The 25,000-nt window shown below is 38.0% G+C and overlaps 1 protein-coding gene and 1 long non-coding RNA gene across 2 annotated transcripts in view; one reads left to right on the forward strand and one right to left on the reverse strand.

Annotated features, from left to right (window-relative positions):
* LOC137658610 (uncharacterized) overlaps window positions 1–26 on the forward strand; it is a 10,674-nt gene extending 10,648 nt beyond the window's left edge. Inside the window, exon 4 of the mRNA XM_068393539.1 lies at window positions 1–26. This exon is cut by the window's left edge and continues 1,757 nt beyond it. The gene's annotated coding sequence lies outside the window, so the exon portion shown is untranslated.
* LOC137658614 (uncharacterized) overlaps window positions 1–25,000 on the reverse strand; it is a 279,626-nt gene that overhangs the window by 169,611 nt on the left and 85,015 nt on the right. The window lies entirely within an intron of this gene.

Below are 25,000 nucleotides of genomic sequence, written 5' to 3' on the forward strand. Positions count from 1 at the left end.
CAATAAAGAATGAAATTAATTGCAAATTTTTTTTTCTTACCCTTTTAATATTTACCCGATTTTTTATTATATATAATGACTTGATTCACTAAAACAATATATTTGAGCTGTTTTTGGTCTATATGGGATATACTTGTTGCTGGTTTAAAAAAAGAAAAAAAAAAGAAAATCGTTGTACAAAAATAATGGTTTTATAAAATTCAAAATCAATAGAAGATGGTATTTTAGGGCAACATATTCTGAAAGGTTTTTATTATCAATCATGTGATTACTTTTAACAGGTTAATTACATATAAATTACTACTGGTCGATTCAGTCTCCTATAATCCAGTAGTTAACAAATTCCTGTCAAATTAAACACACAGTAACGTATTTTTTTTCCACAATTGTCACTATCATCACTAATTTTATCTCTATTATAAGTCCTTATTGTCTTGATCATCACCATCCCTTTATCACTATTAAATGACATACTCCATTTTATCACAGTTGCTAAAGAAAGTTCAAACTTGCAGGAAATGTTTATGTTGAGCAGGTTAACATCAGCCTCTTTTTTATAGTTTATATATGATATATAAAGATCTTTTTTTAATATTGTAACTGTTCTTAAGACATTTTATTAAAATTTTTCATCACTTCTCATATAGTTTATTTATTTCCTCATTTCCTTTCCTCACTGGTCTATTTTCCCCTCTAGGAGGCCTTGGGCTTATAGCTTCCTGGTTTTCTAACTAGGAATTTAGCTTGGGTAATAATAATAATAATAATAATAATAATAATAATAATAATAATAATAATAATAAGAATAATAATCAAAATAATAAAAATACTAAATTATTACAATAAAAGATGATAATAAAAGATAATATTAAATAACAAATGTTAAATATCAAATATAAAATATACAATATTAAATATTAAATATCAAATATCAAATATTAAATATCAAACGTCAAATATCATTAAATATTAATAAATATTATTAAATATTATTAAATAGTAAATAATAATAATAATAATAATAATAATAATAATAATAATAATAATAATAATAATAATGACGATGACCATGACGATGACGATGACGATGGTAATAATTGGAGGCTGGAGAATGGATGGTATCTAAGCAATGAAATCACTCGTCTTTAAATATTCATTTTCAGAAGCGTTTGATGTAAAGTCAAAAGGAAATCATGTATTCTATACAGTATTAGTGACGGTGAATTATTGGTTATCAAAATTTAGAAAAAAAGAGTCTCAATTATTGTAACAATGATTTAAAACGATAAATTCTTCTATAATGTTTAGAAAATAAAACAAGAGATTGATAAAACAAACAGCTAGAAAAAAGGTTAGATGAAAATATTACTGTGAATAACCCTTATGGAAGCATTAATAAAACTTTATATTGTCAGCTGCTATACTCAAATCCTACATGTTAAGGAAGTAACAAATAAATTTTGCATCAATAGGATGTAAAGAAAGTAGAAACTATTTTAGTGTATCCCCGGATAAAAAACAAATGAGGGTTATGAAGCGTGAAGATAGAGACGACTGGCCTCTTGCACCAATAGGCGTAGGAAGAGATGGTGATTTTGATGATGATGAGATAATTCATGTAACCCTGGGATATAATGTAAATGAGAATATTTATAACGAAATAAAGTAAATATTTCCAACCTCTGCAGGAAATGATAAAATATAAACTATTTACCAAAGAATCTTTTGAACTTCCTGAAAAAGTCAAGCGCGACACGAGCAATAGATAATTTCTATAACAAATATTTATTTTTTTATATGAAAAGTGTTATTTTATTGAATACATTCTCTGGGTACTTTATACCGTAATATTTTGGAGATACATCACCATATATAGTTTTCTCAATCATATGAATATGTTGGAAACACACACAAACATAAACAAAGTTGTTCAAATCATTACAAAAGAGCAAAATAAACAATCAATTACTATTTACCAACTAAGGATTAGATTTATATTGTATATCCTTATTGGTAAATTTTTGCATTAAAACAATAGTGTATTCGCCAAAAAAAATCGGAACATAATGTAATTATAGGTTTTGAACGTTTCTGATGCTCTAGAACATCGCAAAAAGACCGGTTTTGAGCTATTTTACCTCGAATTCCAAACACCCCAAAAAGGGACTAAATTCACAAAAAAAAAGAAAAAAAAAGAAAGAAACATAACGAGCAACACGCGTAAAGGGCATTTTTATCGTGCAACCCCCCCTTTCCCCCCCCCCCCCCCCACTGTAAATGGCGGCAAATGGTGCTTTTTCGTTATGGGACTACAGATTCCAACCACCCAAAAATCACAAAGTTCACAAAGAAATTCGTAATGTCGAGAAAACACGAGAAAAGGGCATTATTGCACAGCCCCCTCTGCCCCTTCCCCACGGAAAATGTCGTCAAATGGATGTTTCTTCATTATGGGACTCCAGATTTCAACAACCGAAAAATGCACTAAGCTCACATAGAAACCCGTAATATCGAGAAAACACGAGATACCAATTCCGACACAAGCATTAAAATAAAACACGACTTAAACTGATTTCACCATTTTTTATACTATAACTAAAGTTTGGATTAATAAAGAAGAAATAACAACCCTTTCTCAATCATCAATAGATATATATACATAATATATATAAATATATATATATATATATATATATATATATATATATATATATATATATATATATATATATATATATATATATATATATATATATATATATATATATATATATATAATATATATATATATATATATATATATATATATATATATATATATATATATATATATATATATATATATATATATATATATATATATATATATATATATATATTTATATATATATATATAGATATATATATATATATATATATATATATATATTAGATGTATATATATATATATATATATATATAGATGTATATATATATATATATATATATATATTAGATGTATATATATATATATATATATATATATATATATATATGTATATATATATATATATATATATATATATGTATATATATATATATATATATATATATATGTATATATATATATATATATATATATATATATGTATATATATATATATATATATATATATATATATATACATATACCAAAGGCACTTCCCCCAATTTTAGGGGGTAGCCGACATCAACAAATGGAACAGACAAAAAAGGGAACCTCTACTCTCTACGTTCCTCCAGCCTAACCAGGGACTCAACCGAGTTCAGCTGGTACTGCTAGGGTGCCACAGCCCAACCTCCCACATTATCCACCACAGATGAAGCTTCATAATGCTGAATCCCCAACTGCTGCTACCTCCGCGGTCATCTAAGGCACCAGAGGAAGCAGCAGGGCCTACCGGAACTGCGTCACAATCGCTCGCCATTCATTCCTATTTCTAGCACGCTCTCTTGCCTCTCTCACATCTATCATCCTATCACCCAGAGCTTTCTTCACACCATCCATCCACCCAAACCTTGGCCTTCCTCTTGTACTTCTCCCATCAACTCTTGCATTCATCACCTTCTTTAGCAGACAGCCATTTTCCATTCTCTCAACATGGCCAAACCACCTCAACACATTCATATCCACTCTAGCCGCTAACTCATTTCTTACACCCGTTCCCACCATCACCACTTCGTTCCTAACCCTATCTACTCGAGATACACCAGCCATACTCCTTAGACACTTCATCTCAAACACATTCAATTTCTGTCTCTCCATCACTTTCATTCCCCACAACTCCGATCCATACATCACAGTTGCTACAATCACTTTCTCATATAAAACTCTCTTTACATTCATGCCCAACCCTCTATTTTTACTACTCCCTTAACTACCCCCAACACTTTGCAACCTTCATTCACTCTCTGACGTATATCTGCTTCCACTCCACCATTTGCTGCAACAACAGACCCTAAGTACTTAAACTGATCCACCTCCTCAAGTAACTCTCCATTCAACATGACATTATACCTTGCACCACCTTCCCTTCTCGTACATCTCAAAACCTTATTCTTACCCACATTAACTCTCAACTTCCTTCTCTCACACACCCTTCCAAATTCTGTCAATAGTCGGTCAAGCTTCTCTTCTGTGTTTGCTACCAGTACAGTATCATCCGCAAACAACAACTGATTTACTTCCCATTCATGGTCATTGTCGTCTACCAGTTTTAATCCTCGTCCAAGCACTCGAGCATTCACCTCTCTCACCACTCCATCAACATACAAGTTAAACAACCACGGTGACATCACACATCTCTGTCTCAGCCCCACTCTCACCGGAAACCAATCACTCACTTCATTTCCTATTCTAAGACATGCTTTACTACCTTTGTAGAAACTTTTCACTGCTTGCAACAACCTTCCACCAACTCCATATAACCTCATCACATTCCACATTGCTTCCCTATCAACTCTATCATATGCTTTCTCCAGATCCATAAACGCAACATACACCTCCTTACCTTTTGCTAAATATTTCTCGCATATCTGCCTAACTGTAAAAATCTGATTCATACAACCACTACCTCTTCTAAAACCACCCTGTACTTCCAAGATTGCATTCTCTGTTTTATCCATAATCCTATTAATCATTACTCTACCATACACTTTTCCTTCCAACTACACTCAACAAACTAATACCTCTTGAATTACAACACTCATGCACATCTCCCTTACCCTTATATAGTGGTACAATACATGCACAAACCCAATCTACTGGTACCGTTGACAACACAAAACACATATTAAACAATCTCACCAACCATTCAAGTACAGTCACACCCCCTTCCTTCAACATCTCAGCTTTCACACCATCCATACCAGATGCTTTTCCTACTCTCGTTTCATCTAGTGCTCTCCTCACTTCCTCTATTGTAATCTCTCTCTCATTCTCATCTCCCATCACCAGCAACTCAACACCTGCAACAGCAATTATATCTGCCTCCCTATTATCCTCAACATTCAGTAAACTTTCAAAATATTCCGCCCACCTTTTCCTTGCCTCCTCTCCTTTTAACAACCTTCCATTTCCATCTTTCACTGTCTCTTCAATTCTTGCGCCAGCCTTCCTTAATCTCTTCACTTCTTTCCAAAACTACTTCTTATTCTCTTCATATGACTGACCCAATCCCTGACCCCACCTCAGGTCAGCTGCCCTCTTTGCCTCACGTAACTTGCGCTTTACTTCCACATTTTTCTCTCTATATTTTTCATACTTCTCTATACTATTACTCTGCAACCATTCTTCAAAAGCCCTCTTTTTCTCTTCCACTTTTACCTTCACTCCTTCATTCCACCATTCACTGCCCTTCCTCATGCTGCCTCCAACAACCTTCTTTCCACACACATCACTTGCAATCCCAACAAAATTTTCTTTTACTAACTTCCACTCCTCCTCTAAATTGCCAGTTTCTCTTACTTTCACTTCGTCATATATCATTTTCAACCTTTCTTGATATTTACTTTTTACCCCCGGTTTTATTAGCTCTTCAACCCTCACTACCTCCCTTTTACATCCACCTACTCTATTCCCCCATTCTTTTGCTACAACTAATTTTCCTTCCACCAAAAAATGATCAGACATACCGTTAGTCATACCCCTTAACACGTGCACGTCTTTCAATCTTCCAAACATTCTTTTAATTATCAACACATAATCCATTAATGCCCTATCTACTACTCTTCCATTTGCCATTCTTACCCATGTATACTTATTTTTTCTTTCTTTTTGAAAAAGCTATTACTTATCACCATCTCTTGCTCAACACACATATCTACCAGTCTCTCACCACTCTCATTTTCACCTGGTACGCCATACTTCCCAATGACACCTTCTACCTCTCCAGCGCCCAATCTAGCATTTAAGTCACCCATGACAACTACATAATTCCTTCTACCCTGTCCTTCTACACACCTAGTTAATTCATTCCAGAACTCCTTCCGCTCTTCTTCACTTTTCTCACTACCTGGCCCATACGCACTGACAAACGCCCAACATTCCCTACCCAACCTAACCCTTACCCACATTAACCTAGATGATATCTCCTTCCATTCCACTACCTTACCTATCATCCATTCACTCAGCAATAAAGCCACACCCTCTCTCGCTCTTCCCCTTTCAATCCCAGACACTCTACCAGACATTTCACCAAACATCACTTCACCCTTTCCTTTCATCTTTGTCTCACACAAGGCCAATACATCCATCCTTCTACTTCTAAACATACTTCCAATCTCACATCTTTTACTTTCTATCGTACTACATCCACACACATTCAGATACCCCAAAACTAGAGTGCGGAGAGCAGTTACTCTCCCCCCAGCTCCATCTCTTTGTTGATGCCTCGTAGGATTTTTATACAGGAGAGGGGGTTCCCAGCCCCCACGTCCCGTCCCTTTTAGTCGCCTTTTACGACAGGCAGGGATAACGTTGGCGCTATTCTAATTGTTTTTATGCCCCCGCGGCCACAGGGGGGCATATATATATATATATATATATATATATATATATATACAGTATATATAAATATATATATATATATATATATATATATACATATACATATACATATACATATATATATATGTATATATATACATATATATATATATATATATATATATATATATATATATATATATATATATATATATATATATATATATTATATATATGTATATATATATGTATATATATATCTATATATATATATGTATATATATATATATATACATATATATATGTATATATACATTATATATATATATATATATAATATATATATGTATATATACATATATATATATATATATATATATATATATATATATATATATATATATATATATATATATACATGTATATATACATATATATATATATATATATATATATATATGTATATATATATATATATATATATATATATATATATATATATATATATATATATATATATATATATATATATATATATATATATATATATATACTATATATATATATATATATATATATATATATATATATATATATATGTATATATATATATATATATATATATATATATATATATATATATATATGTCCTATGTCAACGGATAATGAGACATCGGAACATGGGGCTTTTTTCACTTTAATACAAAAAGTTTGTCAATAAACTTGTACACAGCCGATAGTCTCAGGTGAGTGAGTACCTTGTCTAACGATCGCTCTAATGGTACTGACTAACCCTCGGCAAGCAAGATGCAATCTTGCTCTATCAACATGCTGAATTGTTAAGTTTTGTGGAATTCTCCACTCTGATGGAAATATACTGTCAAACACATCACCTTATGATTCTAGGGTTACTATACTCACTATATAAATCATATATTTTGCATACAAAGGTTAGGACATTACTCCACCCCTAATCAAGCTCCTCACTCCGGGAGGAGGTGCGCACTCGCCCTCTCTAGTCTATGGAATAGGCATGGTACTTACTAGTCAGAAATGCAGCATAAAATATATACATATGAATCACCCCAAAAAAAACACATCTTCCACAAAAAAATTAAAAAGAGAAATAATGCATGTAAACTTTTACACGATATAATATAAAATAATTTGACTCACTTTTCCTTATGACCTCTGCAACTAAAATACAGAATACCCAAAGTGGAAAAAAAAAACAACAATATCAGTATTACACAACCTCATCAATAACCTACCTCTGTTTGTGGGCATTACGGGCATTTTGGGCGGGACAGGGGTAGGAATGGATATTCCTTCATCCCTCGATTTTACATGTCTGAGTCACGGCACAATTTTGCATCACAACTCACCAGCATTTCGTCATTTTTAAAATCACTACTACACTTGCACTTGTAACTATCAATCGGTGGCCACTAGCCGTTTTCCGGAGAAAATCATTCATCTTCTCGCCCTTCTCTTATAACTTTAAGTATAAGGTATTCACATCTATAGATTCTCTAACACTGCCTTTCCTCATGTCTGAACTTTAATCCCGCAGCCACTAGCCCATCGGGAACCGTCCCATCCCCAGCAACTAGGAATCATAAAAATACAGGAATAATACAGCATCCGCCTGATGGATTTTAACTGATAATTTAACCTCTCTCTGTTTGTTTTTAAATTCACTCAGCAGTATGTCATACGTATGGCTATACTCAGCAAAATTACCACAACACGTTACGTATACATTAAGCACCAACATAAGAACACATTGTTATCATCAAGTTTATTTAAAACAAGTCAAAAAAAGAAATGAGGTCTGTTCAAACAAAAGCAACAGCAAAGAAAAAAAAAACTCTACTCAACTCTAGGAATATCACATATGCAGGAGTAAGGAGGTACACTCTGACACTTTTGAAAACTACCTCTCCCGGTACCACATGTATGTGTGCCTGATGATGTTCAGACACTGCGACATTAATAATGCTTTGTATTACAACGGTTTAAGATTTAACCATCTTTACTCGGTACGGACCCAAATACGCTGGCTCTAGTTTTTGTTTCCAAGGTTGTAATCGTTTGAAATACACACGATCGCCCACAAATACTTTTACCAGTGTGGTTTTGAACCGACCATCATACTTTGAGCTGTGTCTTTCATTAGCTCTTTTCAAAATCCTTTCAGTGGTGTTCATTACTCTCCTCAATAGATTTAATAAATATATACACGGTATTGCTCAGTTGAATAATTTGGACACTGTTGCGAATTAATCAAGACCGTATATGGTCCCACAGGATCTTTTCCATACCCTAAAAAGAAAGGCGTGTCCCTGAGCGAAGCATTATATGCAATGTTCAAAGCTAGCTCAGCTGTAGGAAGCATGGCGTGCCAATGAAGGGGGTCATCAGCCCCTAAAATTTGCACTACTTCCGTATTATGCGATTCCACTAAGCCATTAGCTGAAGGCCTATATGCGGTCTCTTAAAAGTGTTCAATTTTCATCAAGTCTGAGGCCATTATCACTTATCAAAATTTTCGGGCAACCAAAACTAGTAATGAAAGAGCACAGCACCTGGGCTATTGAATTTGCTGATTTATCCAACATTGCGTAGGTATGAGTGTACCAAGTAAATGCATCCACAAATACACATATATACTTATGTTGTGTTAAACCAGTAGGAAATTGTCCTACCACATCCATATGCACCTATAAAATTTGATAGGAATCGCAGGCCACTTTGTGGCTTCCAGTACAATGTTTTTATGTTCTTTGAAACAGTTACAAGCAAGACAACATTTTATATAATCTTCTATAGATTTTTTCATTCCTAACCAAAAGAAGGATTCACGTGATCACCTTAATGTTCTATCAACCCCTAAATGCCCTGCATACTGACTTGCATGTATAATGTAGATGGCTCGATTAATTTAAGAGGAAGGAAGAACTACCCAAGCACAAAATTCCCCTCTCCTCTTCTTGTAAGCACAATATAAGATATCATTCTCTATTAAAAAAAAATTCTCATGAGGCACATTCAGAAATGACCCATAACTCTACGATTCCCCTTTAATCACTGCTCGCACTTTCCATCCATTCCTCTTTTTTTTTGTCTCTCTCGGACTTCCTATATGTCCCAACCTCCTAAGTCAATCACACCTGCATCATCAGGGCACTCATTCTGGACACCCATGGTCATGTCCTTGGCCACCCACATATGCTCACCTTCACCGTTCTTATCTCTCTCTCTCTCTCTCTCTCTCTCTCTCTCTCTCTCTCTCTCTCTCTCTCTCTCTCTCTCACCATCCCTAATTCGCTCTCTCTCTCTCGGTCGCGGATCTCATTTTCTGATTGCTCCTTGTTTGAATTCCCATCCCATTCTCTATCTTGATGGGGGTCATCAATATTTTGGTTTTGTTCTTCGTTCCTCTTGTGTGCCCTAGTTGTTACTCCTATTACTGCAACACTAGAGAGGGCATCAGCTACCTTGTTAGCTTTTTCTTTTATATGGTGAAGCCTGTTTATACTAAACTCTAACAATCTTTCAATCCATCTCGCTTGTCTAGATGTCAAGTCAATTTTATAAAATAAATCTCGTAAGGGGCGATGATCACTTTGCAACTCAATAAACTGATCTAATAAAAAAAACCGGTGCCTCTCTAGAATCCAGAGAATAGCCAAAGCCTGTCGATCGAATATACTATAATTCTTTGCTTCCCCTTTTAATGCCTGGGAAGCAAAAAAAATGGGTCACTCTCTACCTTTATCATCTCGTTGAGAAACTATGCCGCCAAGAGCTGAACTACTCGCATCTGTAGTCACTAAAAACGGGTGATCAAATCTAAGATATGTGAGTAAGTCACTGCTAGTTGAGGCTGCTTTCAAATGGCTAAAGGCCCTTTCTTCTTCCACTCCCCAATTTATTACTTTTGTTCCTTTAAAGCATCTAAGGGTCTCGCTATATCTCCCAAACCTCTTATGAATTCACGGTAAAACTCAGCGAGCCCAAGGAACCCAGCTACTTCCTTAGGGGTGCATGGCTTGTGGAAATCTATAATAGTTTCTACTTTACTGGGGCACGGTTGGATACCTACTGGTGTTATAATGGGACCTAAATATTCGACCTGCTTACAGAAAAAATTGCACTTTGATAAATTCATTTTCATACAATTACGTTGCAATGCTTCTAAAACTTAACAAATATTGTTATGATGTTGTTCGCCTGTTTTCCCTGTAATTATGATATCGTATAGATAAACAAGAACATTGTGGCCAATTAATGGACATAAAACCGCCATCATTACTCTAGAGAAATGACTTGGAGCATTTTCAACGCGGAAAGAAAGAAAATTAAACTGAAATAGTCGATTGTTAGCTATAAATGCCGTTTTACATTTACTGTCTTCCTGAATGGGTATTTGATATTATCCAGAGTTTAAATCAATAGTTGTAAAATATTTATTATCCCGTACCTTCACAAGTAATTCTTCGACTGAGAGCAATGGAAATGTATTATCCTTAGTGACTGCATTCAACTTCCTATAATCAACACAATCTTACCGAGCCATCCTTTTCCCTAACAGCTACAATTGGAGAAGCCCGGGGGGATTCGCTCACCTCGATTATCCCTTGTTCCCTTAATTTACTAATTTCCCTTTCTATCTCTCCCTGGAAATGAATGGGTACCTTATAAGGCCTTGACCTGATCGGCTCCGCATGCCCAGTTTCAATACTAAAGGGAAATCGATCAATCAACCTGGGTGGTTCCTCTCCAATTGCAATTACATCGGAATAATTATTAACAATGTCACTAACTACAGGGTGATATTCTGGTAGACACAGTTTTCGTGCTTGCATAATCAAGTTCTGAGTGCGTTCGTCTGTGCGGGCTGGAGTTGTGGCTCCCAAGATCCCATTATTAGCAATTTTACATAAACTCACACAGAATCACTCCCTAACACAACTCTTATCTGACAAATTAACTATGGTTATTCAAGCTCTGTTCTCTTTTATTTCTGACAAGCCCTCAAAGACTACGTGTGCCCAATTGTCATGGAGTTCAACAACGACCTTGGTTCCTTCCGGAAGAGGCTGACATGGGGTCACTGATATGCTCATAAGTGTCTGGGAAGACAACACTTCTCTTTCAGGTACAGCTGTTACCTTACTTAAATCGTCTCTCCGTGCCTGCACAAGCACTTACTCTCTCATGATTTTCTATTGGCAAAGTGCACCCTCTTGCTTTTACTGTTATTGTATCTTTTTCCACGAAAATGCATATTTGATTACTTTTGATACAATCAATCCGTAATATAAACTCGATTCCTGGAATTCCCAAGGTGGACAAGAAAAAAAAATCATATGTAAATTTCACATATCCCACCTTAAAGCTAACATTCCCAGCTGCCCATTAGGATATATGGGCCACGTGCCAATGACCTCGCTTGCAATGCTGCTGGCCCCTGCTCCTGTCCCTAGTGCTGCGAGGGTGAGGTCGGGGGTACCAATGGAGGTCCCAGTGCCTGCTCTACCATGTCCATCGTAGTCACTCTCACTGCTGCCTTGGCTGCTGCTTCTGATGTCATGCGGGGGGTGTGGGGGTGTCATTGATCTTCCTTGTCCCCCCATTCCTCCGTTTCCTTTTCCTCGAATGTTGGGAAGGGGGTGGTGTGTGTGTGCCACATCCTGCCTGCCCTTGGCGATTTTTGCTGGGCACTCTTGAGATAGATGACCATAGGCCTGACAAGTGTAACAGCGGAGGATCCTTAGATGGGGCACTACTCATTGGTGCCCCTCCTCCCCACACTGCCAACATCTGAAGGCTCTTCTCACCTGCTGACTAAGTTGTTCCTTCTCCCACACTTTGGGTGTTGGTGAGTGCCTCTCATGGCTATCACCTTCTCGGAATCAGGGCAGTTATTTTCAGTAATTTTTTCTTCTGGCAAACTGTTTAGAATGTTTTGTATTGCCATCCCTACATCTACTAATCGGCGAATATGTTTACGCACAATTGCTTTTTATTCCACCTTCTGGGAGACTGGCACTCCGGGTAGCAAACGAATCACAATCCCGAAAAATGCGAGTTGCAAAACTATGAACAGTTTCACCATTCCGAATTTTGTGTTTGTAATTTTCTTTTATATTCCCTTTTCTAGCATCGGGTAAGGCATATTTCTCAATTAAATGTCGTTTTATTTCAGCATAACTTCTTAAACTGTCTTGTGGCCAACACATTACCTCTATTGCCAGAGCATCTTTTAGCAACCTAATTACTTGAATTGCTTTTTCTCTTTCAGACCACCCATATGTGTCTACTTCAAAGTTTCTCAAAAACACTTTGATTGATTGAGACCCTTCATTTGGCCATTGATCGTAAAAAGGCCTATCACTTGCTTGAAGTTCTAGTAATTTTCGAACTATGTTTTGCGTATCTTCACACGGCTGTGGTTGAGCGCTCCTCCTATTCTCGTTCAACTAAGAATCTGTTCATTAAGTCGGCTAGGTTATCTAACCTATTTTCTAAGTCTTGCATCTGTTTTTCTCATCTATATTCTTCATTGGCATCACTATAACCAACTGCTCCTTCTGCTTTGTTAGTCCTTGTGTATCTAGGCATCTCGAACTTTTATTTTACCCGCTTAAAAAACAACTTCGCTCACTGCATACACAAAGAGATGTATTTGTACACCTGACACCAATATGTCCCATGTCAACGGATAATAAGAAAATGGAACATGGTTTTTTCACTTTATTACAAAAAAGTTTGCAAATACACTTGTATACAATCGATACAATCAGGTGAGTACCTTGTCTAACAATCACTCTAATGGTACTGACTAACCCTCGGCAAGCAAGATGCAATCTTGCTCTATTTACAAGCTGAAATATTGGGTTTTGTGTAATTCTCCACTGTGATGGAAATATACTGTCAAACACACAACCCTTAAATTCTATTGTCATTAAACTCACTATAAAAAACATATTTTCCATACAAGGATTTGGACATTATATATATATATATATATATATATATATATATATATATATATATATATATATATATACATATATATACATATACATATATATATATATATACATATATATATATATATATATATATATATATATATATATATATATACATATATATATATATATATATATATATATATATATATATATATATATATATATATATATATATATATATATATATACATATATACATATATACATATATACATATATATATATATACATATATATATATAAATACATATATATATATATATACATGCATATATATATATACATACATATATATACATACCTGTACATATATATATATATATATATATATATATATGTATATATGTATGTATATATATATATATATATATATATATATATATATATATGTATATATATGTATATATATACATACATATATATATATATACATATATATATATATATATATATATATACATATATATATATATATATATATATATATATATATATATATATATATATACATACATATATATACTTATATACACATACATATATACATATATACACATACATATATATATATATATACATATACATATTATATATATATATATATATATATATATATATATATATATATATATATATATATATATATATATATATAATATATATATTTATATATATTCATTATATCTATCTATCTATCTATCTATCATATATATATATATATATATATATATATATATATATATATATATATATACATATATATATATATATATATATGTCTATATCTATGTATATATATATATATATATATATATATATATATATATATATATATATATATATATATATGTATGTATATATATATATATATATATATATATATATATATATATATATATATATATATATATATATATATATATCTGCATATATATGTGCATATATACAGTATATATGTCCCCTGTGGCCGCAGGGGCATAAAAAACAGTTAGAAGAGCGCCTACATATCCCTGTGTGTCGTAAGAGGCAACTAAAAGGGACGGGACGTTGGGCTTGGAACTCCCTCTCCTGTATTTACAATCCTTTGAGACATCATCAAAGAGTTGAAGCTGGGGGAAGAGTGAATGCTCTCCGCACTCTAGTTTTGGGGTGTTTAAATGTGCGTGGATGTAGTACGATGGAGTAAAAGATGAGAGATGAGACATATTGGCCATGTGTGAGATAAAGATAAAAGGGAAGGGAGAAATGATGTTAGGTAAAATGTCTGGTAGAGTGTCTGGCATTGAAAGGGGAAGAGCAAGAGAGTGTGTGGCTTTATTGCCGAGTGAATTGATGACAGGTAAAGTAGAGGAATGGAAGGAGATATCATCTAGGTTAATGTGGGTAAGGGTTAGGTTTGGGTAGGGAATGTTGGGCTTTTGTCAGTGCGTATGGGCCAGGTTGTGAGAAAAGTGGAGAAGAGCGGAATGAATTCCGGAATGAAATAACTAGGTGTGTTGAAGGACTGGGTAGAAGGAATTGTGTAGTTGTCATGGGTGACTTGAATGCTAGAGTATGCGCTGGAGAGGTAGAAGGTGTCATTGGGAAGTATTTCGTACCAGGTGAAAATGAGAGTAGTGAGAGACTGGTAGATATGTGTGTTGAGCAACAGAAGTTCTAGCTTTTTCAAAAAGAAACTTAAAAACAAGTATACATGGGTAAGAGTTGCAAATGAAAGAGTGGTAAAAAGGGCGTTAATGGATTGTGTGTTGATAACTAAAAGAATGTTTGGAAGATTGAAAGATGTGCACGTGTTTATGGGTATGTCTAACGATATGTCTGATAATTTTTTGGTGGAAGGAAAATTAGTTGTAGCAAAAGAGTAGGGGAATAGTGTAGGTGGATGTAAAAGGGAGCTAGTTAGGGTTGAAGAGCTAATGAAACCGGGGGTAAAAAGTAAATATCAATAAAGGTTGAAAATGGCATATGACAAAGTGAAAGTAAGAGAAACTGGTAATTTAGAAGAGGAGTGGAAGTTAGTAAAGAAAAAATTTTGTTGGGATTACAAGTGATGTTTTTGGCAAGAAGTTTGATAGAGGCAGCAGGAGGAAGGGCAGTGAATGGTGGAATGAAGAAGTGAAGGTAAAAGTGGAAGAGAAAAAAAGTGTGCTTTTGAAGAATGGCTGCAGAGTAATAGTGTAGAGAAGTATGAAAGATATAGAGAGAAAAATGTGGAAGTAAAGCTCAGGGTAAGTGAAGCAAAGAGGGCAGCTGACCTGAGGTGGGGTCAGGGATTTGGCCATTCATATGAAGAGAATAAGAAGTAGTTTTGGAAAGAAGTGAAGAGAGTAAGGAAGGCTGGTTCAATAATTGAAGACACAGTGAAAGATGGAAATGGAAGGTTGTTAAAAGGAGAGGAGGCAAGGAAAATGTGAGCAGAATATTTTGAAAGTTTACTTAATATTGAGGATATTAGGGAGGCAGATATAATTGCTGTTGCAGGTGTTGAGTTGCCGGTGATGGGAGATAAGAATGAGAGAGAGATTACAAGAGAGGAAGTGAGGAGAGCACTAAGTGAAACGAGAGTAGGAAAAGCATCTGGTATGGATTGTGTGAGAGCTGAGATGTCGAAGGAAGGGGGTGTGACTGTACTTGAATGGTTGGTAAGATTGTTCAATATGTGTTTTGTGTTGTCAATGGTACCAGTAGGTTGGGTTTGTGCATGTATTTTACAACTATATAAGGGTAAGGGAGATGTGCATGAGTGTTGTAATTCAAGGGGTATTACTTTGTTGTTTGTACTTGGAAAAGTGTATGGTTGAGTGCTGATTAATAGGATTAAGGATAAAACAGAGAATGCAACCTGAAAAGTACATGGTGGTTTTAGAAGAGGTAGGGGTTGTATGAATCAGATGTTTACAGTTAGGCAGATATGCAAAAAATATTTAGCAAAAGGTAAAGAGGTGTATGTTACGTTTATGGATTTGGGGAAAGCGTATGATAGAGTTGATAGGGAAGCAATGTGGAATGTGATGAGCTTAAATGGATTTAGTGGAAGGTTGTTGCAAGCAGTGAAAAGTTTCTACAAAGGTAGTAAGGCATGTGTTAGGATAGGAAAAGAAGTGAGCAATTGGTTTCTGGTGAGAGTGGAGCCGAGATGGGGATGTGTGATGTCTCCGTGGTTGTTTAACTTGTATGTTGATGGAGTGGTGAGAGTGGTGAATTCTCGAGTGCTTGGACGAGGGTTGAAACTGGTAGACGACAATGACCATGAATGGGAGGTATATCAGTTGGCCGATTATTGACAGAATTAGGAAGCGTGTGGGATAGAAGGAAGTCGAGTGTTAATGTGGGTAAGAGTAAGGTTATGAGATGTACGAGAAGGGAAGGCGATGCGAAGTTGAATGTCATGTTGAATAGAGAGTTACTTGAGGAGATGGATCAGTTTGAGTAGTTGGGTCTGTTGTTGAAGCAAATGGTGGAGTGGAAGCAGATGTCCAAAGTATTGGGGGCAGTTAAGGGAGTAGTAAAAAGTATGAGAAAGTGATTGTACCAACTGTGATGTTTGGATCGGAGTTGTGGGGAATGAAAGTGACGGAGAGACAGAAATGGAATGTGTTTGAGATGAAGTGTCTAAGGAGTATGGCTGGTGTATCTCGAGTAGATAGGGTTAGGAACGAAGTGGTGATGGTGGGAACGGGTGTAAGAAATGAGTTAGCAGCTAGAGTGGATATGAATATGTTGAGGTGGTTTGGCAATATTGAGAGAATGGAAAATGGCTGTGTGCTAAAGAAGGTGATGAATACAAGAGTTGATGGGAGAAGTACAAGAGGAAGGCCAAGGTTTGGGTGGATGGATGGAGTGGAAAAAGCTCTGGGTGATAGGAGGATAGATGTGAGAGAGGCTAGAGAGCGTGCTAGAAATAGGAATGAATGGCGAGCGATTTTGACGCAGTTCCTCCAGTTACTTAGATGACAGCGGAGGTAGCAGCAGTAGGGAATTCAGCGTTATGAAGCTTCATCTGTGGTGGATAACGGGGGAGGGAGGGCTGCAGCACCCTAGCAGTACCAGCCAAAGTTGGTTGAGTCCCTTGTCAGGCTGGGAGGAACGTATATATCTATCTATCTACATATATACATATATATATATATATATATATATATATATATATATATATATACATATATACATATATATATTTTTGGGCTCAGGCCATGTCGTCCTGATGGAAGTTCCTAATAGGTAGCTTTCTAGGGTATATTTGACTACAGTGATATTCCCAGAGAATTTTACCTTAAGGTATCCAGAATTCTAACTCCTGGAGCAAATATCCCTAAATAATCTCACAGGGATATCGCATAATATCAGATGACGTATTCTTGACACGTCACATAGCTATTTTCACCCCGAAAAGTACTAACGCTTCGAGGGGTTACAGTGACAAGAATCTGAAACGAGAATGAAAAGAGAGCCGCTCATAAGGCATCTCTCCTATCCCGTTTCCAGTGTGTATCTGATGAAGGCGGTAGCGCCCTCTTTATTCCTTTTCGTGTAGCTCTACTACTCGGTGTTTTCCCTTGTGTTTTCTCATTATTTTGGATTTTATTCAACATTTTGATGACTTCTCCAGCTGCTTCTGCCTCTGGAAAGTTGAGTATTAATCTTTACTATGTATAAATTTAAGCTCTTGTCATTTTGTATTAAATCAAAAGTGATTTTAACATAAACAAGAGCTGTTGCCTACCGGAGGCATCCTGGATGCTATCGCTTGCTATTTATGGGTCATTTAATTAGCTAGAGCGACGTTCCTAGTTTGTTTTGCTTTAATAATCTAGCTATTTAGCTCCTCTAGGAATGCTTATATTATACCGTCAGTTTTTAGTTCGGTGATTTCGACAAGGGTCTAGGTACCGATCTTGCCCTTCGCGAGGCTTAGTAGCCTAGGCGTCTGGCCCTAGTACTTTCGTGCATGATATAGGTTTTTCAGAGTGTTTTATTATTGAAGCTATAGGCAAATATTTTATACATGTAAGATATTGTTGAATGTTTTTTTCCAAGATTGTATACGAGAGAGTTTCGGTGAATTAGGTAATCGATTCTCACCTTACCTAGTCTAGTATTCTAGGTACCGTAGTATATTTTCGCACATCCGCGATTGTTCTTTTCTCCTCCAGAGGCTAAGTTCAATCCCTCTCTCCCTCTGAAAGCCTTTGGCTTAATCCTAGTGGTTCTATCTGTATAATAATTCATGTATAACTATTCTAGGATATGTCTGTCCTGTCCTAATAACCAGAGTGACTGGTTTTTTGGGTTAGGGCAGAACATCAGAGTTTCTAGTCTGTGGTCTGCTTCTTCCTAGCATAAAGAATGAGTCTCCTTTGCTAGGTTAGGGGCGGACACAGGAAGCTTTGCTTCTGTAGTCCATGTCGGAAGGATTCTGTAAGAGATGATTCCTTCCTCTAGTGGCCTAGCAGACTGTCCTGTGTTGTTTTTCTCAGGCTGGAGAATAAGTTTTCTCTGTTGCCCGGCGAAATAACTTCACCTAACTTTGTTCTGGTTGGGAGGAGGGTAGCAAGTATTGCCAGTCTTCCTCCCTAATAGACAACTCTTGGTTAGGATGAGCTTCCCTAACTGCTGAGTGTGTCTTTTGCTAGAACGAAGTCTACAGGACCCTTATCCCTTCCCCACCTCTCTTTCTTTTATTTTCTTTTGTCCGCAGTCCTACTTCCATACCTAGTATAGGTTAGGATGGAGGACCGGCTCAGCTCTCTGCCGGCTGGCATTACGTGTCGGCCGGCAGAGACCCTTTGTTCTTTGCAGAGTGAACCCCAGACCTCCCTTGGTCTCCCTTCCATGTCTGCCGGTAGAGCCCGGCAGGCTATGGATTTTTTGGAAGCCTAAAGGCTACATTCTCCCCTTCCATAAGTTCACTCTTTCTGGATGGAAGGTCGTATGGCAATGCCGCCTTATAACCTTACATCCATACTGTTCCTCTGACTATTGTGTGGTACCCCTAACCCGGCTGCCGGCTTGACAGCCGACAGCCGGACAGGTGTAGGTTCTCTGGTTCTTGGCTACTGCCAGCGAGCATGGGCAGTGGAAACACAGCCCGAATCTGCTGGCCACTACGATTAACGGCCGGCAGCCAGGTATTAGTGTTTTCAGCTGTCGGCCGGCAATGATTGCCGGCCGGCACACAGTCGCGAATCAGTGGGCTGCCGCCTATTAGTTAAAGATAGTATATCTTTGAACTATACAGGGGTAGATGCCGGCCGGCACGTGCCGGCACATGCTGGGACGTACCGGCGTGTGCTGGCTGGCACAACAGCATACGATGTACAGTAGTTGCTATATTTGTAGTGTAGTACACACTGCATTAGTAGAAACTGCTGTACAGAGTTTGTGATAACAGCCTTTTGTTGAGACCGTAAAATATATAGAAAGTAAGTTCTTTCTGTATTCTTTCTATCCCGTATATTAAAACTTTATCTCCGTTTAGGAAATTACATAAGGTATTCTAGAATAGAATTAACATTAGTTTTAATATCTCGGGAGGTTTCAGCAATTGACTGGGTAGGAAATACAAGTATGTGTCTTTCCTTCTTTCTTTTATAGCTTTTCTATATAAGCTAAATGTTCCAATATAAGTTTAAAGCCTTCACTTGATACTCATGGATTTTTCTTCTCTTTACAGGAGGACCATCCGAAGTGCGGAAGTATGTTCTGTAATGTCCGTAGTAAGAACTTCTGTGGACATCAACTTTGCAGGAGGCACGCAGCATGCGCAGCCTCCAGAGGTGATCTCCGGTATTGGGACCCTCAGGTTTGTACAGTTTGTTCTAACCTGATTACCGAGGCTTTTGACGACCCTAAGTCGACAGAGTCAAGGGATGCTGCCAGGAAAATGTTACGATCCTGGGTGAGGGGTTTTCAGAAAAACACCTCAGGACCCTACCTTCCAAATGAGAAGATGAGGGCCTACCTTTTCCCTAAAGCATCGGCTGATGCAATCATCCCCCAGCCTCAGGTGGAGATACCAACTGCCCAGAATCCGGCAGATTCTGAAGTCTCGGCCGCCCTTCAAGACATCCAATTAGACGATAGGATGTCGGAGGTGTCGGATTCTACTGAGACGGACCTTTTAGGAGAAGGTCAGGAGGAGGAGCTGTTCCAGGCTCCTCAAGTAGAAGAGCAAGATATCGACGAAGTGTCGGTTACATCGGTTCCGGACCCAGAACCTGTTCCTTCTACATCGTCTGCTATCCCAGATGAACTGGGAAGGACTCTTTCTTCCATTGTTGAGGTGATCCAACAAATTCAAAGGAAGAATGATGAGAAGGAAGCTGCAATGAAACTGGAGATACGTAGACTTGCAGCATCACGTGGGCCCCAGAAGCGGCTCAGCGTGAAGGATCTTCCTTTGTGCTCGGATACCAATCCTTGGAGGTATGCCGAACACATGCCAATGACAACTGGGAAGATCATGATCTCAGAAATGTTAGGAGCAATTCCCCTGGAAGAAGTGGAATTTTGGCCCAACAAAGATTCTTATCCGGACTGCTATGTCTGTCTTAGGAAGGAGCCAGCCTTAAAGGAGGAGACGGAGCCGAAGGAGGTCATAGTTTTTTACCATAGTAAAGCTCAGACGTTACTAGCAAGCTCGATGAAAGAGAGGGGCTTCACTAACTCAAAGGTGCCCGCCTTGAGTAAGAAGCTTCCCTCCTTTGTGGCCTCTCCTACCAGAGCCTTTCCCTTCTTGGAAAAGGGATATAAGGCAGCCTTAAAGGCGGTGGAGGCAGGGAAACCATGCCCCTCCTTGGAGGAGTGCAAGCCGTTATCTCTGACCTTGCCCATGGACCAAGAAGACTGGAAGGACGTACATCTTACCTTCTCAGTCGGGAAGCTGGAAGCTGATACTGCTGAACGCCCGTTTGGTGGGGCACTTACAAAACTGTCGGAGGTTCTCTTGCGTAGAGATCAAGAGACAAAGGAAAGACTTGCGGCATCGATGTCGTTGCAAACGACACTAGAAACGATGGCAAGTGACCCCAAGAACCAGGACATGTTCATGGTTGTGGCCAAAACCCATCTGGCCACAGTTACGAAGGATCTCTATAGCTTTATTAAAGCTAGGAGAGCCTGTAGAGTGTTCGTGTTCGCCTCGGCTGCGGTGAGGCACGAACCGAGGAAACTGATCTCCTCTCGTATCTAGGGTAAAGACCTCTTTCCCAATGAAGTGGTTAAAGAGGTAGTAGACAAGGCCGCCACAGAGAATAGGAACCTTCTCAAAAAGTGGGGCTTAGATCTTAAGAGAAAGTCTTCTCCGGATGAGGGTCCCCAACCTAAGAGGAAGACAAAAAAGCCTAGGCCATCCTCTCGGCCGGCTAAACCCTACCAACAGCAACGCCAACAACAACTTCCTGTGACTGCGGTGCCTCAGATAGTGGCACAACCTCCAACCACGTACCAGCTGGTACCTCAACAATTGGCGACACAGTCGCCAGTTTTTAACCCAACCTTCGAAAGGCAGACTTCTTCCTTTCGTTCGAGAGCTAGAGGAACAGCCAGAGGTTCTTTTAGACGCCCTTCAAGAGGAAAGGGATACAGGGGAGGACGCGGTCAAAGAGGCAATGCCTCAGGTCCACAACAGCAGAAGTAAGATACTTCCAGTAGGAGGGAGACTACAACTATTTAGGGATCGCTGGACCTCCAATCCCTGGGCCCACAGCCTAATTAAAAATGGACTAGGTTGGAGCTGGAGCAGTCCTCCACCTCAATTTCCTCAATTCTTCCAACACTCATCCCCCGTTCTGGAAGAATATGTCCGAGAACTCTTAGACAAAAGAGTAATCCGGAAAATTAAGTCCATAAAATTCCAAGGAAAGCTGTTTTGTGTTCCAAAGAAGGACTCAGAAAAACTCAAGAGTCATTTTAGACTTGTCGCCACTCAACAAGTTAATAGTGAACTAAAAGTTCAGAATGTTCACGCTTCAACACTTAAGGACCCTACTGCCCAGAAGGGCATATACTGTCTCTATAGACTTGTCTGACGCTTATTGGCACGTTCCAATTAATCGTCACCTCTCCTCCTACCTAGGCTTCAAGTTACATAGAAAACTTTACACCTTCAGAGCCATGCCTTTCGGGCTAAACATAGCCCCAAGGATTTTCACGAAGCTCGCGAACGCAGCAGTCCATCAATTACGCCTAAAGGGGGTCCAAGTAGTAGCCTACTTGGATGACTGACTGGTGTGGGCAGCATCCAGGAGAGAATGCATGCAAGCTTCTAAGATAGTGATCCAGTTCCTGGAACATCTAGGATTCAGGATCAACATCAAAAAGTCTCGACTTTCTCCAGCTCAAAAATTTCAGTGGTTGGGAATCCACTCGAATTTGGAGTCACATCGACTTTCCATTCCTGGTAAGAAGAGGAAAGACAGGATCTGTCAAGAGACTATTGAAATCCAAACGGATATCAAGACGCGAACAAGAGAGAGTGCTGGGCTCTCTACAGTTTGCTTCGATAACATATCCAGTGCTAAGAGCACAGCTTAAGGATGCAACAGGAGTCTGGAGAAAATATGCATCAAACGCGCGAAGAGATCTATTAAGACCACTACCGACTCGACTGCGAACGCTTCTCAAGCCGTGGTCTAATGCCAAGCAATTGAAGAAATCGATACTTCTTCAGCCTCCTCCCCCGTCAGTAACTATCCACACAGACGCTTCAAAGGAAGGCTGGGGAGGTCACTCTCATCAGATGAGAGTCCAAGGAGCTTGGTCCAATCTTTTCAAGTCATTTCACATCAACTTTCTAGAAGCCATGGCAGTACTTCTGACACTAAAGAAAGTTTCTCCTCACCACTCGACCCACATAAGACTGGTTCTAGACAGCGAGGTGGTAGCGAGATGCCTGAATCGACAAGGGTCGAGGTCACCTCAAATCAACCAAGTGATGTTGGCCATCTTCCGTTTGGCGGAAAAGAAGAAATGGCACCTGTCAGCAGTTCATAATCAAGGGTTCCGCAATGTGACAGCGGACGCTCTATCCAGGTTTACACCTATAAAGTCAGAATAGTCCCTTGACGCAGGATCGTTCTCCTTCATCTCGAGTCAAGTCCCAGAGCTGCAGATAGACCTCTTTGCGATGAAAGACAACAGGAAAATAGATCGTTACGTGTCCCCATACGAGGATCCGCTAGCGGAGGCAGTGGACGCTATGTCCCTGGACTGGAACAGATGGTTCAGTATTTATCTGTTCCCCCGCACAACCTCCTTTTGAAGGTCCTCGATAAGCTGAGATCCTTCAAAGGGAAAGCAGCAATAGTGGCCCACAAGTGGCCGAATAGCGTGTAGTTCCCTCTGGCATTGGAACTACGACTAAAATTCGTACCGCTACCGGATCCATCCCTGTCTCAACGAGTACATAAGTCGACTGTCTTCGCTTCATCACAGAAAAGACGGAACCTACATCTCATGATTTTCTCTCCTTAACAATGAGAAAAAGATTCGGTGTTAAAAGCCAGTTCAGACTTTTGGAGGAAACCAGAAGACATTATGAGGCTTCAGGGAAGAAACAGATATCCCTTGTCAAGGCGAAGAAACCAAAAGAAATCTAGACAGATTTCTATTTATCATTCTTCACTCACCTTCATGGGTAAGGTTTAACAGCCAAAACAATTCTTTTGTTCAAGTCTGCCTTGACAAGACAGATACCATATGCCTTACAGGTTGACCTTTCTAACGACGTTCGTAATGAACTACAAAGGCCCATGCTAGGCTTAGCCCTTCAGCGCCTCCAAGGACCCTTTGCATGGTCAGTAGGTAAGATTCTTCATTGTGTATAAATAATGAACAATGAGGAATGCGCTTGGAGGGCCTCCAATTTTAAGTCATTTTTCTGCTTGTACTCGCTTTGGGGGCCAGAGTTAGTGAAATAGTGGCTCTCTCTATAGAGGAAGGCCACATCCAGTTCTTGGAGGGAGAACTGAATCTATTTCCAAACCCAACGTTTCTTACCAAGAACAAGCTACCCCACGTCCCTAAAGAATCTGCCCTCTGAAGGAAGATGCATCTCTATGTCCAGTGGAGTGACTAAGGTCTATCTTCATTGAACTTCAGACTTTATGGGAAGACAGCTGTTCAAAAAAGAAACCCTGGGTTCAAAATTTTCTATAACTAAAGGCGAAACTCACCCGTGTTATTCGCAGAACGGATCTAGACAGTACACCCGTTAGTCATGATCCGAGGAAAGTTGCCTCTTCCATAAAATTTCTTTAAATTATATGGACTTTGAACATCCTCGTTTGTACACCGGCTGGTAGTTCACTATGAACTAGTTTATTAAAATTTAATAAACGTACATATCAGATCAACATTTATAAAATTTATAAAACGTGGAGATGCGTCAAAGCATAAAGAAAAACAGTCGACCGAAAATATAGTTTCGTTTACTAGGATACAGATTTGC

The sequence above is a fragment of the Palaemon carinicauda genome, chromosome 19 (assembly GCF_036898095.1).
Source record: "Palaemon carinicauda isolate YSFRI2023 chromosome 19, ASM3689809v2, whole genome shotgun sequence".
In the NCBI taxonomy this organism is placed as follows: Eukaryota; Metazoa; Arthropoda; class Malacostraca; order Decapoda; family Palaemonidae; genus Palaemon; species Palaemon carinicauda.